Genomic DNA, 16535 nt, shown 5'->3' on the forward strand with positions numbered 1-16535 from the left:
AAACAGGTTGTAGAAAGATCCTCAATATTCTGATACATTATATATAAATTCATAAAATAAACATTAAAAATTTATAATGCACTGTTACAAACAAAACATGCAAAAGCAAATAAAATTTTAACATCGTGCACTTAAGTTACTTTTTTAAAAAGAACCCAAATTCGTATGAAACTGAGTATTATCTTAGTAAAACGGTTTTAAATAATATGTAACTTTGTTTTATCTACCAAAATGGTTTTTATAAAAAAATATACTTTAAGAGAGTAACTTTTTTCTGTTTTCTTTTTTTGCATACTTTTTTATTTACAGTCAGTTTCCTGAATAATGAAACTATGAGTAAATTTTACAGAATAATGATAACGTGAAGGGAGAGAGCATTCATTGGTACTTCCTATTTTTGAAAATATAAAGGTTTAAACAAAACACAAAACAATAAAAAGTATAACGAATAAAAATAAGTAAACGTAAAAAAGAACACATAATTCGACAATTAACTAGAAAGAACAACAAAGTTAAATGGTTAACAGAGCCAGCAGTTAAGTATAACAAATTATCACAAGTCGTATATGAAAAACTAAGAAGTTAACATTGAACTAACAAATGAACTAACAAATTAACATTGATCATATGTAAAAAACAAAGTCAAAACTACGAACAAAATAATTCAGTAAACTTAAAAAAATTCATAAACAACGAAACAAAAGAATTCATATTATTAAACTAAAATAATTCATTAATAGTAACAGCAAAATTTCAACAAAAATGGATGATATTCAGTGAAAAACAGGCTTTAGATTCAATACATGCAGGCTCTTTAGTCGTCTCACATCTTCACTATTATCTAAAAATTTAACAACCAGGTGGTTTTCATGCGCGTTAAGTTAAGTACCGCGTTAAGTTAAAACAGAAGAATGAAGATGAAAGAAGTATGGGTTTCTAGTATGTTAGGTTGGGTGGACAGCCTCAGCGGTGAGAGCCAGCATGCTTAGGTGTGCTGGTTTCAATGATCCGCTGAGGACTCCTTCGGGTGTGCTGTAGGGACAAGAGAGTATTATGAAAGTTCCGGGATACATCACGACTTGTAGGTATGATGTGGTATCATAGAGGACATAATAGAGAATAAAAAATCTTAAAAGAGCCACCGGTAGGCCTGACCTGCCATGCCGGTATATAGCCGGTAGGCGGGGAGGTCCTATTAGAGTAACGGACACTCCCCTGGGTGGCGTAATACCATGATACCATCAAGTCGGTCCGGCCTAGGGGAGTAGAGAAAAAAAAAGAAGTTAAGTACCTACTTTGAACTTAGCCGGTGAATTTCTTCATGAATAGATGGATCCCTAGGTAATCGTGGATCTCTTTACTCTTCGCAAGTCATGGTGCCTGTGATATGTTCCCCAGCACTTTGTTCTGGAACCTGTGGATGATATCGATATTATTATTGCTTGTCGTACCCGTAACTTGTATCCCTTAGGCACACATTGTCTTTAAAACGCTTTATACCACAACAGTTTGTTATTTAACAACATTATAGTAACCAATTCAACCGTCTAAGCTTGATATTTAATTGCTTTTTCTTTTCTCTCACGTGATTTTTTCATGTCAAGCGGCAATCAAAATGAAGTCGTAGGTATCGTACGTTGTACGAATGAACTCCGAATACCTTCTATTTGGCTAGCCCTTTTACTGAGAAGAACTAATTCCGATTTCGGTCTCTTTGAGGCTACTGTTGGGTTAACGTCAAACGCCATTATCGCTGTGTCAACAATAAAAGACGCAAGAGTGATATTTTCTGTCCTTGAAAGATTAGCAGAGTAGATTGAGTACAAAAGTCCAAGTCTGAACACTGCGGAATCCCCTATTTCATATCAAAATGTCTGATAACACTTGTCCATGTTTAATCTGTGGGAACTGTTCATCAAGATAGTTGCATAATACCAAATAAAATGGTTTGGCAGGTTCATTTTAACCTGATAAAATTTTAAAAGAGTAAAATTAAAACAAAAAAACGTTCCACCAAGATTAGACAGAAGTTAGGTTTAATTTTATAAACGTTTATTACTTTAAGTATTTTTTAATTAAGGTTTATAAATAACAAAATTTTCTGTTTCAAATGGGTAAGAAATTTGATGAAAATTTCAAAACTTGTTGGTCCAAAAAAAGAAAAAAGATTATGGGTTTTAATTTTATCATGGTAAGTGTTTTTCTACACTTTATATGAAAGTGTAAATAGAAATAAAAATTTTCCTAAATATTTGTTGAACCATTTTTTTGCGATGCCCAAATAACGAGAAAAAAAAGTCTGTTTAAATCTCGATTCTAATAACTAACTTTAATTTTGTATGAAATTAAAAAAATAAACAACAAAACGAAACTTTAACTGATACATTGACTAAACTTCTTTTCATAGGATTTTATAAATAGATGCTAGATAAAAAGAAACTAAATGATGATTTCTATAGCATTTTTACACTAGCACTGTGGTTGAATTATCAGTGCTTTAAACGATTTAAACAAAAAAAAGGTAGTTGAAATTGATAAGTAAATATCAGAATACAACGAACTTTGGCAAAAATAAGTCTGAATAAATTTTATACATTTGCGTATATTTATAAAAGCATATATATTTATAGTTTGTTATTACAACTTTTTTTTTAATCGTATAAAATTAGATAAATGTGAAACTTCCGTATTATATTAATAAGAAATTAGTTAATAAGAAATAAATTTTACCCTCAATATAATTTCATAAGGAATGTTAAATGAAAATTACCCTCCTGGAATTTAATTAAAAATCTTGAAAAAAAAAACTTAATGAAGAAGAATGAAATAGAAGTTATTAAAATTCCAAGTATTTACTCAAGAATCAGGTGACTGTAATAAGAATCGGAATTGATAATGTGCCAGCTGTAGTACAAAATATGTAAGAGACGAAGATTTTGATCCTCCGTTTTATTTTGTAATTATTAAAGCCGCAATAGAAAATAATGAATAAATTTTAGAATAATTAAGTTATATTGGATGGATTTGTTAAAAGTGGTTGACAATATTATTTTCATTAAAACTGGGAATAAATACGATTTTTTTTTTTTTTTTTGCTTGATGATAAATTCATTAATTCACCCCAGATGCTTTGAAGCTTTTTCGTGGGAATATGAAATATGAAAAATGCTTTGTCTGATCGGGCTTCGAACCCGGTAGAGTACCGGGTTCAGCCTTTCATCCGGAGTGGATGAAAGGCTGAAACACTAATACTCCTCCAAGACCATCGGCAATTTCTTTAATATTATCGATTCATTGTTAGGATAGAAATTATAATAAGTTATAAAAAGTTAAAAAGGGAACGTGATGGAATATGACAGAAGGAAGGAGTTAATTATTGAGATTAAATAACAATGTAGAAGTAGAATTTTGTAATTTAGGTAAACATTTAGAAACGGAATACATGTGTAACAGAGAAATATACATCCAGGCAAAATGTTTTGTAGAGAATAAATTTTTTGGTATCAACTGAACATATAGGGTTAAGAAACAAATACTTTCAAAATATTTGTACGAAAAGAATTGCTCTTTATGGCGGCATAACAGGAATAATACCAGAAAAGCAAAGAAAAATGAAAAGTAAAAAGCGCATTTATAAAAGAATATTGATTAGTAGGTAGGTAAAACTTATAGAAAATTATGATTTTTATGGTGAATTGGAGAAGAGAGCAGTATTTTGTCAAATAATTTTAAAAAGTATAATCACCATATCTTAACTAGAATTCTATACAGAAGAATTGAGAGGAGAGTGGAGGAAGTGTTAGGAGAAGACCAATTTGGTTTCAGGAAAAGTATAAGGACAAGGGAAGCAATTTTAGGCCTCAGATAAATAGTAGAAGGAAGATTAAAGAAAAACAAACCAACATACTTGACGTTTATAGATCTAGAAAAGGCATTCGATAACGTAGACTGGAATAAAATGTTCAGCATTTTAAAAAAATTAGGGTTCAAATACAGAGATAAAAGAACAATTGCTAAAATGTACAGGAACCAAACAGCAACAGTAACAATTGAAGAACATAAGAAAGAAGCCGTAATAAAAAAGGGAGTCCGACAAGGATGTTCCCTATCTCCGTTACTTTTTAATCTTTACATGGAACTAGCAGTTAATGATGTTAAAGAACAATTTAGATTCGGAGTAACAGTACAAGGTGAAAAGATAAGATGCTACGATTTGCTGATGATATAGTAATTCTAGCCGAGAGTAAAAAGGATTTAGAAGAAACAATGAACGGCATAGATGAAGTCCTACGCAAGAACTATCGCTTGAAAATATACAAGAACAAAACAAAAGTAATGAAATGTAGTAGAAATAACAAAGATGGACCACTGAATGTGAAAATAGGACGAGAAAAGATTATAGAGGTAGAAGAATTTTGTTATTTGGGAAGTAGAATTACTAAAGATGGACGAAGTAGGATCGATATAAAATGCCGAATAGCACAAGAGAAACGAACCTTCAGTCAGAAATATAATTTGTTTACATCAAAAATTAATTTAAATGTCAGGAAAAGATTTTTGAAAGTATATGTTTGGAGTGTCGCTTTATCTGAAAGTGAAACTTGGACGATCGGAGTAACTGAGAAGAAAAGATTAGAAGCTTTTGAAATGTGGTGCTATAGGAGAATGTTAAAAATCAGATGGGTGAATAATGTGACAAATGAAGAGGTAAATAGATGAAGAAAGAAGCATTTGGAAAAATATAATTAAAAGAAGAGACAGACTTATAGGCCACATACTAAGGCATCCTGGAATAGTCGCTTTAATATTGGTAGGACAGGTAGAAGGAAAAAATTGTGTAGGCAGGCTACGTTTGGAATATGTAAAACAAATTGTTAGGGATGTAGGATGTAGAGGGTGTACTGAAATGAAACGACTAGCACTAGATAGGGAATCTTGGAGAGCTGCATCAAACCAGTCAAATGACTGAAGACAAAAAAAAAAAATAATCCCCCTTCAGAGGTGTTACTGAATTGTTCAAAATATTAAAATTAAATATTTTTTTTCCTAATTAATGTATTGAAGTTACCTTGAACTATTTTTGGAAAGAGTTTGTGTAAAAACAAGTGTAAAAACAAGTACTTTTAAATATTTAAATAAATACTATAATTAATTACTTTAATACTAAAATAAAACTGGTTCAGGAAGATTACTACTAGAACAAATGTATAATATAAACGTTGATACAAAACTGTGGTTAAACTAGTAATTACTTACGCGAGCGAGACTTTATTTAGATTAAATCAGAAAAATAGGACTGAACCTTTGCTTAAAGTTGAACGCAGGATTCTTAGAACCTGCATAAATAAAAAATATAAAAACGAAAATCAGTACAGATTATTACCTAATAAATTTCTGTACGAAAACTTGGAATCCTTAATCGATACTATGAAAAAGAAGCGAATTTCTTTCTGCGCAAACTTGTTAAGATTACCGCAGGATAGGATTACTAATAGAATTATCGATATTTTTGGTCTTTAAAAAATCCGCCATTATGGATCAAAGAAATGAAAGAAGACATGCAAGAATTAAATTTGACTTACGAAGATTTACTTAATAAATCCGGAAAAATTAAAATTTGTTTTAAAGATCCGAATACGGACTTTAAAGTAAGAACTTTTAATTATACAAAAAGAATTTATTCAGAAGAAGATCGTAAAGCAAGATCATTAAGAAGGACTAAATATTGGGAGAAAGTAAAAGCTAAGAACTTAAAGGCTTAAAGATCGGCAAAAAGGAGTTGAATTATTCTGACTAAAGTGGTCCTATGCGAAGTTAAAAGTAAAAAAAAAAAAAAAACCGTTGATATCTGAGTGATGCTGAATTTGAAACTACAGGCTTGGTTTTACAGGGGTCGTACGTCATCAGTGTGTACGATAAAGACTTGGTTAGACAGTAGTTAAACTAGCACTATAATAATGTTTCATAAATAACTAATACTGTCTTTCAAAATTATATAATTAAAGTTTACTAATTCATGCCGTTTTTTTTACTTTTGCCCATTAATCAGGGAAACACAGTAGAACTAATTAGAACTCTGTAATATCGATTCTCGGATCATAGAGCGTTACACTTTGATCTAAAAGAAGTGGCATCTGTTACCCTTGACCTTATACGTAAAACAGCATTAGTTTCATGTGAACATAATAAAATAGTCAGTATATATACTTTTTTTTCTCATTTTCTACCAAGAAACTAATAAACATTTTTAAATAACTCAGTACACACCTGAGTTTAGCCGTTCTGCCGTTAAAATTATTTAAAAATATATATTGCATAGACGGAGTGTAATATCTGTATAATTCTGTCAAACCCCTAACTTTTTTAAAATATTGTTACATCCTAACCAAAATTGTTTTGGAAGACAAATAAAAAACAACATGTAAAAATGTATGATATCTTGTACATGTTCATATACGCAGATATATGAACATGTACAAATTAGTAGCTCATAGTGCTACCTATTAACATGGATACATTAGTATGCACATAACCCAGAATGCTAACATACATATATTTATCAAATTTTGGTATAGATTAATAAAATCCATCATCACTTCTTCAAATAACCATCGCGCTAAAAAAAAATTAATTAGACTAAAACAGATTTTGGTATTCACAAAAAATTTTGTTTTTGTTAGACTAAAACAGTTATTTTTATTAATAATTTTATAATTTTTTTTTTTTGTCTTCAGTCATTTGATGCAGCTCTCCAAGATTCCTTATCTTGGAGATAATTTTATAATAAATGAATGATTTTTTTTTCTGTTACAGGTAAATTTCATCTTTAAGGAACCACATTTAACATGTTTTAAAGAAATATTCATTACTACGTAAGTTATATATGTTTCTTTTGTTTATTATTTATTTTTCTTATAATTGTTACCTCTCAGTATCATAATTAAACTTTAAATTTATAAATTTTATTAATAAATATAAAGTTGTTATATCGTTTATTCGTGGAGTAAATTTCTAGTTGTTTTTCTTCCTTTGGCTGCAATATAACTTTCTAAGGACGCAGATGTATTAGAAAATTGAATAAGTTTTCACCTGATCTCTGGAGTAGTTGTTAGGACTTTGAAAATAAGTAAAAAGTTCAAGTGCTAAAGCTCTCCGGTTCTTGTTTTAATTACTGAAGTGAAATACTTACGATCAGGAGTAGCGGCTTTATATTGTAGGAATAAGTGAAATAATTTGGGAACTAATTTTGGAGCTTGAAATAACAAAAATATTTTGTAGAAACATATTATATATTTGTAGACTTCATTTTTATATTAAAAACGAAAAATTCGGTAACGAAAAACACATGTCGTTAGGTTTGAAGTAGAATTAATTTGTTAAATTACTAAGAAAAGCATAAATTTTACTATAAAAACTTGAATAGAATTCAGAGGGTAATAATAGTCAGGTGGGTTTGTTTGTGAATTCTTTAAATTATACAATACCTTCTCTATTCAAAGATGAAAATAACTTAGAGAAACCAGCTAAGATCGTAAAGGTTCAGGGGTAATTATATTTGATTCCAATATCACTTTTTCTTTAGCTAAACAATTAAATTTTATTACTGCAATTTATCTTTAGAACATAACAAAAGGGTTAACGAAATGACCCTTGTTTGATTAATTTTATGTAAAGCTGATTTTACCCAGGTCTATTAACGATCTGATTAACGATATGATTTTAACGGTCTATTAACAGTGATATAATGAGGCGCAGAGGATCACTCCCGCTCGAGGGAACTTCGCAGGGAACCTCAAGTTCTCAAAAGATGACATCAACCAAGAAGATGGAAGGCAAAAGCAAAAAGAGACCTCGACCAGGGTCTTCTAAAGAAAAAGAAGGGCTGCCGGACACACTCGGCAGCCTGATTTATCAGTTGGGCTTGACTATGATGGCAGCACATGGGGCCTGGTCTTGCAAGATATATAAGGGTACATGAACAAGAACTCATAGCAATATATGACGGGCTGAACGCCTTAACTGAGATCTCGTCCCCACTTACTACGATCACACAAGCCACCCAGACGGATCATAGGATCCGTCTGAGTGGCTCCACTACCATAGGGTGGTGGAGCCACTCTATTTCATCCTGCACCACCATAGGGTGGTGGAGGATGAAATAGAGCAAGTACTCGCTAGAGAACTGAATGATGAGCAACTAATTGATTTATTGCCCAAAAGGTGGCCAAATCGTCTACGGAGTAAGCTTAGTTTGGTAACTGAATAACTGTTAGAGGCGGTGGATTCTTGTAGTATCAATGATTTAAATAAAATGAGATTAGCGGATGAAAAGGAGGGCATGAGTACTAAATATAAGATAGGTGATATCCGCAAAGATGAGCAATCAATATTAGGAGAATATAATGATACTAAAAGAAGTAAATATAAAATATATTACGACTCGAGTGCCACGGAGAGGAGTACAATGGGGGTTATATTGAAGGCTCTAAGAAAAATTATCCCCCAGGCTAATAATTTGGTTTTCATCCTGCCAAATACTAACATAGGAAATTACACGAAGAAACTGATTTCCTACCTGCGGAGAGATGAGGGGGAAGCAGTTAAGGTATTGACGCTCCCAACGGAAGGCAGAACCATACAGAGCAGGACTGGCCAAGTTCACATCAAAAAAGCAACACCACCTGCAGTTGACAGTCGTACTGTTGTAATTAAATCAGCGGGAAAAACCTATTCGGATCTACTCAAGACAATGAAATCCGCCGTCAGCAGTGACGATGCAAAAGAAGTAATCTCGCTAAGAAAAGGCAGGAATGATGAGCTCCACGTGCGAATTCAAGGAGCTCAGAAAGCTGCAGAATTTAGGAATAATCTGCGAGATAAGGTGGTGGATTTACAAGTTGATCTGCGTACAAGAGCGGGAAGGCGCACTGTTATACATATCAGGGATGTGGAGTACGATACGATTGAGGCAGAGATCTTAGCTGCGATCACTGCGAGAGTAGGTGACAAAGAAGAATTTAAGATCTCGTCTATGAGAAAAGGATTCGCAGAGACGCAGAATACAACTGTAATAACCAGGTACAGGACTGCCTGCAGGCTTGTTGAAGATAGAATTCGAATAGGATGGGTGAACTGCCGGGCATATATCAAGGATGAAGGCGACAAGTGTTATAGATGTTAGGGAACTGGTCATCAAAGGCAGGAATGTAAGGGCCCAGACAGAAGGGACCTCTGCTTTAATTGTGGCGCACGAGGACACAAGATAGCCGAATGCAAGGAGCCGAGGAGCTGTCTTGATTGTGGCAGTCATGAACACAGGACTGGAGCCTGGGTTTGTGCAAAAGATAGGAGATTCTCTTGTTGAATGGAAATCGAAGCTCGCTGTCCCACGATCTAGTCAATGTGCTAGCGGTTGATAGAGAGATAGATTTACTTATAGTAACTGAGCCCAATCGATATAAAGCGGCTAAAACGGGCTGGACAATGTATGTTGAAAGGGATGTCGCACTGAAAGATGTTTCTGGTAAGATTGCGTGGAGTTTCAGAATGAGATCGAATGGCGTTATGGCAATTGAAACGGACACGGCATTAGTGGTTCGGGCTTACGTCTCTCCTAATATAGATATTCAAGACTACTTAAGATTTCTGGATACTATTACCAATATCGTTGTCAACGTAGACCAAAAAGCAGTAATACTGGGAGATTTTAATAGCAAGGCTGTGGTAGCCGGGAGTCCCCATAATAACAGAAGGGGAGAAATATTGGCTGACTTCATGGAGTTCATCAATTGTCACTGCGTTGATGATGGAACACCTACGAGGCCAGAGGTCGCTCCTCGGTGCTAGACTTGGCGATAATAGACAACAGATGAGGGAGTGGCCAATGGTACTGCGGTTTGCTGGAAGATGAAATAGCCAGCGATCACAAAGCCTTGGTATTGCATATAAAGGATCGCAGAATAAATAGTCGCAGAAAATGCATTGCCAATAAGACCCACTGTTAGACAAATAGACAGAATAGTTGGTAAAGTCACTGATAGAATAAATTATACAACTGATCTATTCCCTGAAGTGTTGTCTAACGTCATACAACAAGAAATGGACAGGGAGTTAAACAGGGCAAGAGGTAGGCGCCATGTATACTGGTGGAACAGTGAAATTGCGGACTTAAGGAAGAAATTGCATTACACTAGAAGGAAAAAACACAGACTCAGACCCAGAAGTGGGCAGACTTATGAAGCTGCCGTAGAAATGTTTCTGGTTGCTAGGCGTGCACTAAATAGAAGCATAAAACAGGCTAAGAGGGGTCATTGGATCAGACTGTGCAACGAGCTGGACAATGACCCCCGGGGACAAGCCTATAAAATTATTACGAAACGCTTTGGCAGGCGGATACCTGTATTGAGCAGAAATCATGCTGTGCAACGAATCGCGGACCTATTCCCCTGTAGGGAAGAGACAGAGTCATCAGAACAGGTTTCGAGATAAGAAGATTCACGCCTGGTGAAATTGCGAGCGCGGCTATGCAACTGGGAAACAAAAAGAGCCCTGGGCCGGACGGGATACCGGCGGCTCTTGTTAAGGGTCTTATAAAAAAAGCTCCTTGGCAGATAGCAGATGTAATTAATCAAGGCTTGAAGTCCGGTACCTTTCCCAGGTGTTGGAAAGAAGCGAGAGTGGTCCTACTTCCTAAGGCTAGAGATGAGGATGGCCACCTACAGTATAGGCCACTTAGCCTTATAAACACCTCGGGAAAGGTGGTTGAGAAGTTATTATCAGCCAGAATAGTTAAGGAGATTAATGAAGGTTTGTGTATCAGCTCTAAGCAATATGGTTTCTGGAAAGGGCGTTCTACCATACAAGCGGCAGCAAAAGTAATGGACTGGGCCAATACTGTGAAACAAGGGACATGGAGAACGAGACGCATCCCCCTCTTTATCTCACTCGATGTTAGGAATGCATTTGGCACTATCAGGTGGAAGCACATAAACAAAGCACTACAGGATAAAGGTATTAGTCGATATTTGAGGAGACAGATTGGGGAGTATCTCTCGGTGCGAGTCTGTAGGATTAATGCCCAGGAGGGGCCTATTGAGTTCGAATTGTATGGTGGGGTCCCACAGGGATCTGTCCTTGGGTCATTGTTGTGGGTCCTTACGTTCAACGGCATCTTGCAGTTAAGAGGCGCTTTAGTTTTAAAAGAGAAAAATTATACTGAAAGACGTAAGGGATACTAATAAAGACTGAAGTAATTGTAGAACTAGGATATTCATGAGTATTGTCTCTTTCTGAAAGCTACGACCGCGAGTAGGCGTTACGAGATCGGACTGGGAATGTAAAGACCGAGACCCGGCTTCGTAGTTGGTGGTTGGGGACGACATAGTCGGGCCTGGCCTACCTTCTGCGGGGTTGTAGGCAGGCAACACCAAAAGACCGGGACCCGGTTTCCGGGGCTGGGGCTGGGGACGGCATAGCCGGACTCAGTTCCTGCCCTGGGAATTTGAGGGGCAGGCAATGTAAAGAAAACAAAAAGAAAAGATCCGACCGGGGGGGGGGGCTGACCTACCGTGCCGGACATACAGCCGGTGGGTGGGGAGGCCTCCTTTGAGTAAAAGGACACTTCCTCGGGCTGCATATACTTAACTGGATAACCGGCCCGAAGGAGTAGGGGGAAAAAAATTAAGAAAAAAAACCCTATTAACGAGCATAAGAAATTCTAAAACTATTCGTATCAAAAGATATTAAATTACTTTCTTTTCTTAGAAAAATTTTTGTGATAAAGGAGAAACAATTTTTTTTATTATCCGCCAGTTTATAAGTAATAATAACTATATATTTTAGAGATGATTATTTATAAAAAAAAATTTTGCTTGGCTGAATGAAAAAGTTTGTGCAGTAAATAGAATTAACCATATTATGAAGGAAATAAAATGGTATTTGAAAAGAAAGAACAATTATTTTAATAATAACCTACTTCAACTGCTGTAAAATCACCCTACTTCGTTTTTATAACGGATATCTTAAACTGCTCTTGTGAGGTAAGGTACAGAATAATAATTTCTTGCGACAGTTTAAGGAAGTTCTAAGAGAAAACTAAGCTATCATGAAATTTAGTTACGGCATTCTTAAAAGTATTTTTTTTTTTTTAGTTCTCAAAAAAAAACAATTACGACACTTCAGAGTAAAGCAGCACATCACCCTTCAAATTATGGCCAAACGTATCCAATACGTTTATTATATACTAGACATTAAATTTTTGCCTAAGAAGATAAAAATTAATAGTTGTTAATAATGGCAATATGAAATTTTAATTGTTCTATATTAGTTACCCAATCGCTTTTAATTGTATTTATTTTAACGTAATTCCTTTTCATTAACATAACGCTTTTTTATTTCCTTGTACGAAGTAAAAGAAGTAAAAAAAAAAATGAGCACGAAAATGGTTTCGGTTTTCAGATTTCATCGGAAACATCCACTTTTACCATCCGTGACCATTCTTATGGACTTATGAACCTTGCATAACACAAAAACAATTAGGATGTTGAAATTTTGGATTTAGGACTGTTGTAACATCAAGTTGTGCATATCCCCTTTTGACTGAACCAAAAGTGTCCAAACAAACCAAAAATCCAAAACATTTGGATTTTGGACTTTCTCTTAACTGCAGTAATAAGCGCTCATTGAAAGCTTTTCAACGATGTATTACAAGTTGTACTTATTTTCGTTGTTTCCAGAGTTATAACCAAATGAAATATCTGGATCTTACAAGGGGGAGGCACATCTTTTCGAATTCATCTCTTTTTTTAATTTAAATATATCGATTTATTAATAATTTTACCTCTAATTGTAAAAACAAATTACAATAAATTATCATTCAATAATAACAATAAAAAAAAAATATGAAAAATATCAGATTTTTTTTTTTTTTGTCTTCACTCATTTGACTGGTTTGATGCAGCTCTCCAAGATTCCCTATCTAGTGCTTGTCGTTTCATTTCAGTATACCCTCTACATCCTACATCCCTAACAATTTGTTTTACATATTCCAAACGTGGCCTGCCTACACAATTTTTTCCTATTACCTGTCCTTCCAATATTAAAGCGACTATTCCAGGATGCCTTAGTATGTGGCCTATAAGTCTGTCTCTTCATTTAACTATATTTTTCCAAATGCTTCTTTCTTCAACTATTTGCCGCAATACCTCTTCATTTGTCACTTTATCCACCCATCTGATTTTTAACATTCTCCTATAGCACCGCATTTCAAAAGCTTCTAATCTTTTCTTCTCAGATACTCCGATCGTCCAAGTTTCACTTCCATATAAAGCGACACTCCAAACATATACTTTCAAAAATATTTTGCTGATATTTAAATTAATTTTTGATGTATACAAATTATATTTCTGACTGAAGGCTCGTTTCGCTTGTGCTATTCGGCATTTTATATCGCTCCTGCTTCGTCCATCCTTAGTAATTTTACTTCCCAAATAACAAAATTCTTCTAACTCCATAATCTTTTCTCCTCCTATTTTCACATTCAGTGGTCCATCTTTGTTATTTCTACTACATTTCATTACTTTTGTTTTGTTGTTGTTTATTTTCATGCGATAGTTCTTGCGTAGGACTTCAGCTATGCCGTTCATTGTTTCTTCTTAATCCTTTTTACTCTCAGCTAGAATTACCATATCATCAGCAAATCGTAGCATCTTTATCTTTTCACCTTGTACTGTTACTCCAAATCTAAATTGTTCTTTAACATCATTAACTGCTAGTTCCATGTAAAGATTAAAAAGCAACGGAGATAGCGATTGAGATATACTTCAGTAATGAAATTAAACTTCATAGGTTATCAGAAAAGTGGGAAATACTACTAAAGTGAAGAAAATAATTAAATTTCATGCTGTCACAAAGATAAAGGCGACAAGAATAATTTGTGAAGCGCTGATGATAATATTAAAATTTTCAGTATGTTCTTTACTATATTTGCTTTGAATAAGGCTTTTATTTATGTAAATCAGTTATCTTTTCCTTTTTTCTTTATTTAAACAGTCCAGTAACGGATTTGTCACGTAGTTAAACCACTAAGTAGTTTAAACTTCATGGAAATTGAAATTTGTTACACTGATACAACTGCAAATGGCGTAAAGTTGAGTACTGATTCAACATACTTGACAGCTGGTACTAATAGTAATAATGTTAGTAAATACGGATGTTTGGAGTATCTGGGAAATTAATGTCCGGTAGGTTGGTAATTCTGCTTTTAGCTGTTAATTGCTGTGTTACCCACATTCCCCTCCATGGCATTTCAACTCTTAACTCAAATTTCTCCTTCCTTTCTATCTAACCCTTTCTCTCATCTATACGTTTTCTCGATCTATATGTTTCTCTCTCTTGGATTTTAGCCCTTGTATTTTAACCCATCTCATGTCATTCCCACAAATTGGGTGGTAGAATCCCCGCCTAGTTTGTTAATGTTCAGAAGACCTGAGTGGTAAGGGTTTACTTAACATTACGGAAACTTCTTGTTAGTTAATGCAATAACGTCTTATAAGTACATAATATATATATATATACGTTTATTATAATTGGCTTAAGCTACAAGAAACGATCCCTTTTCAATTTGCTCTTAAAATTAAGATGTATTTTGAGTTTGAATAATCAGTAAAAATAAATCATTTCAAAAGTGTTTAACCATTTATTTTTAATTAATTTGTGCTAATGGGACCAGAATACTTTCTTTGCTTAGTTGAAACAATATGTATGAGGTGTATGTATGAGGTGTCTTATGTTAGGTTAACAAGTGTGATTACTTAAAAAATTAAAAATTATAGTGCAAAGGAAGGTACTCTAATTATTAATAACTCAAAATTAAGGATTATTATGATTATTTTATTAAAAAAGTATTTTATAATTAGGTTTGAATAAAATTAATAGTTAAAAAAAAGGAAAGAGATCTTGCAATCTTGGGTTTACCAATATGAATAACTTTTCCAGTTAAATGTTTAATGTTATTAAGTACCACTACTGGATACTTTGCAGATATTTGTGATTGTACATAACTAGTGATGAAATAGTTCCTAACCAGCTTTTGAATTTTTTTTTACTGTCTCAGTAATTATTGTATAGAATACATAATGTAACAAGTAGAAAAAAATGTGATAAAAAATCACATTTCTACTGATTTTATTTTTGAGTGAGTGTATTATGAAAAGTATAAAATTGCTAAAGAAAAAGAGGAGTTAATTCTATTCGATTGAATGTGCGGGAGGGTGTATCTAAGATTTAAAAAGTTCACTTCGCTCCAAAAAGTTAAGATGTTGGTATACTTTCGCACAAGAATGAGGGGTGAAGAGTGTGCTGTAATTTTGTAACTGGGTTAATAACTTGGAATTGTTCGGATCAAAAATCTTAAAATTCGGTAACGTAATTTGTGTGAATGGAAGATTGATAACATTTTTTTTTTTGGAGTTTGTTTGGGATCTCAAAGAAGTGTGGAAATAAAGGCAGCCAGTAATCACGTCTGTTGTAGCTGGAATGAACGAAAATTGTACTTAATAAAATATTTTTGAGCTCTTTTATTAAGAAATATTATGATTTTATCTTTAAAACTTTCCTAGATTGAACTATAAATTCAAAAACTTTAGAGGGAATTTTCAATTTTCCACAAATCTGGTTGTTTCGTCTAATCTTGGTACACATAATATTTCCCGCCAGAGTTTAGCAATGATTGTTGCTAAATAATCGTTGCCGATTATTTAAATGGTGTAATTTCTGAAATTACAATCAATAAAATTTGAAGAGCTCTCCTCTAAAATAACTTTCTCCCTGTTAATTTTCTTAAAGTTATATGCTGATGCTAATAGCTATAACAGTTATATATATTTGTTATAATTTTGTGTAAATATATATTTTGGTTATATAAATATTCTTATCAGCAAAGTTAAATTACTTGAAATAATAAGAAATGTGATAATTTTTTATGAATATTTATATTCACCATAGAGCATTTAAAATCTTTACTACAACATTCTACTAAATGTTTATGAATAATATTTTTATTTTTTTTTTGGAAGGGAGGTGGAAATACATTTACGCACGGAGCGCTGGGCTCCCACTGGGGGTATTATCCAACCGCCATCAGCAGACTTCCGACTAAAACCACCCTTCTTTCTGGCAGGACTCAACCCGGAACCGTTTAACACATTACTTCAGGTCGAGTCCTCCTATCCTAGTCTAACATGGCCGCTACTTAATTTTCATCTATCCAGGCCACTCTTCTTGGTCCTGAGAATGCTGCCGACGAATCGGGCCACTCTCTCGTAGCTTATGAGGTCACGGAACATCATCGTAACCACGTTGTGGGGGTTCCGTGCTCCGAGATCCGCCTCTAGTATCTCTCGATCTGCCGCCTACCGAGCACATTTAAAAAAGATGTACTCGGCATCGTTCCGTACACCGTGGCAATATAGGCTTTGGGGGACGACGCTTTTCCTATAACATAGAGATAAGCGTGGAAGTACCCGTGACCTTTTAAA

This window comes from Lycorma delicatula, chromosome 1 (assembly GCF_047948215.1).
Source record: "Lycorma delicatula isolate Av1 chromosome 1, ASM4794821v1, whole genome shotgun sequence".
Taxonomy (NCBI): Eukaryota; Metazoa; Arthropoda; class Insecta; order Hemiptera; family Fulgoridae; genus Lycorma; species Lycorma delicatula.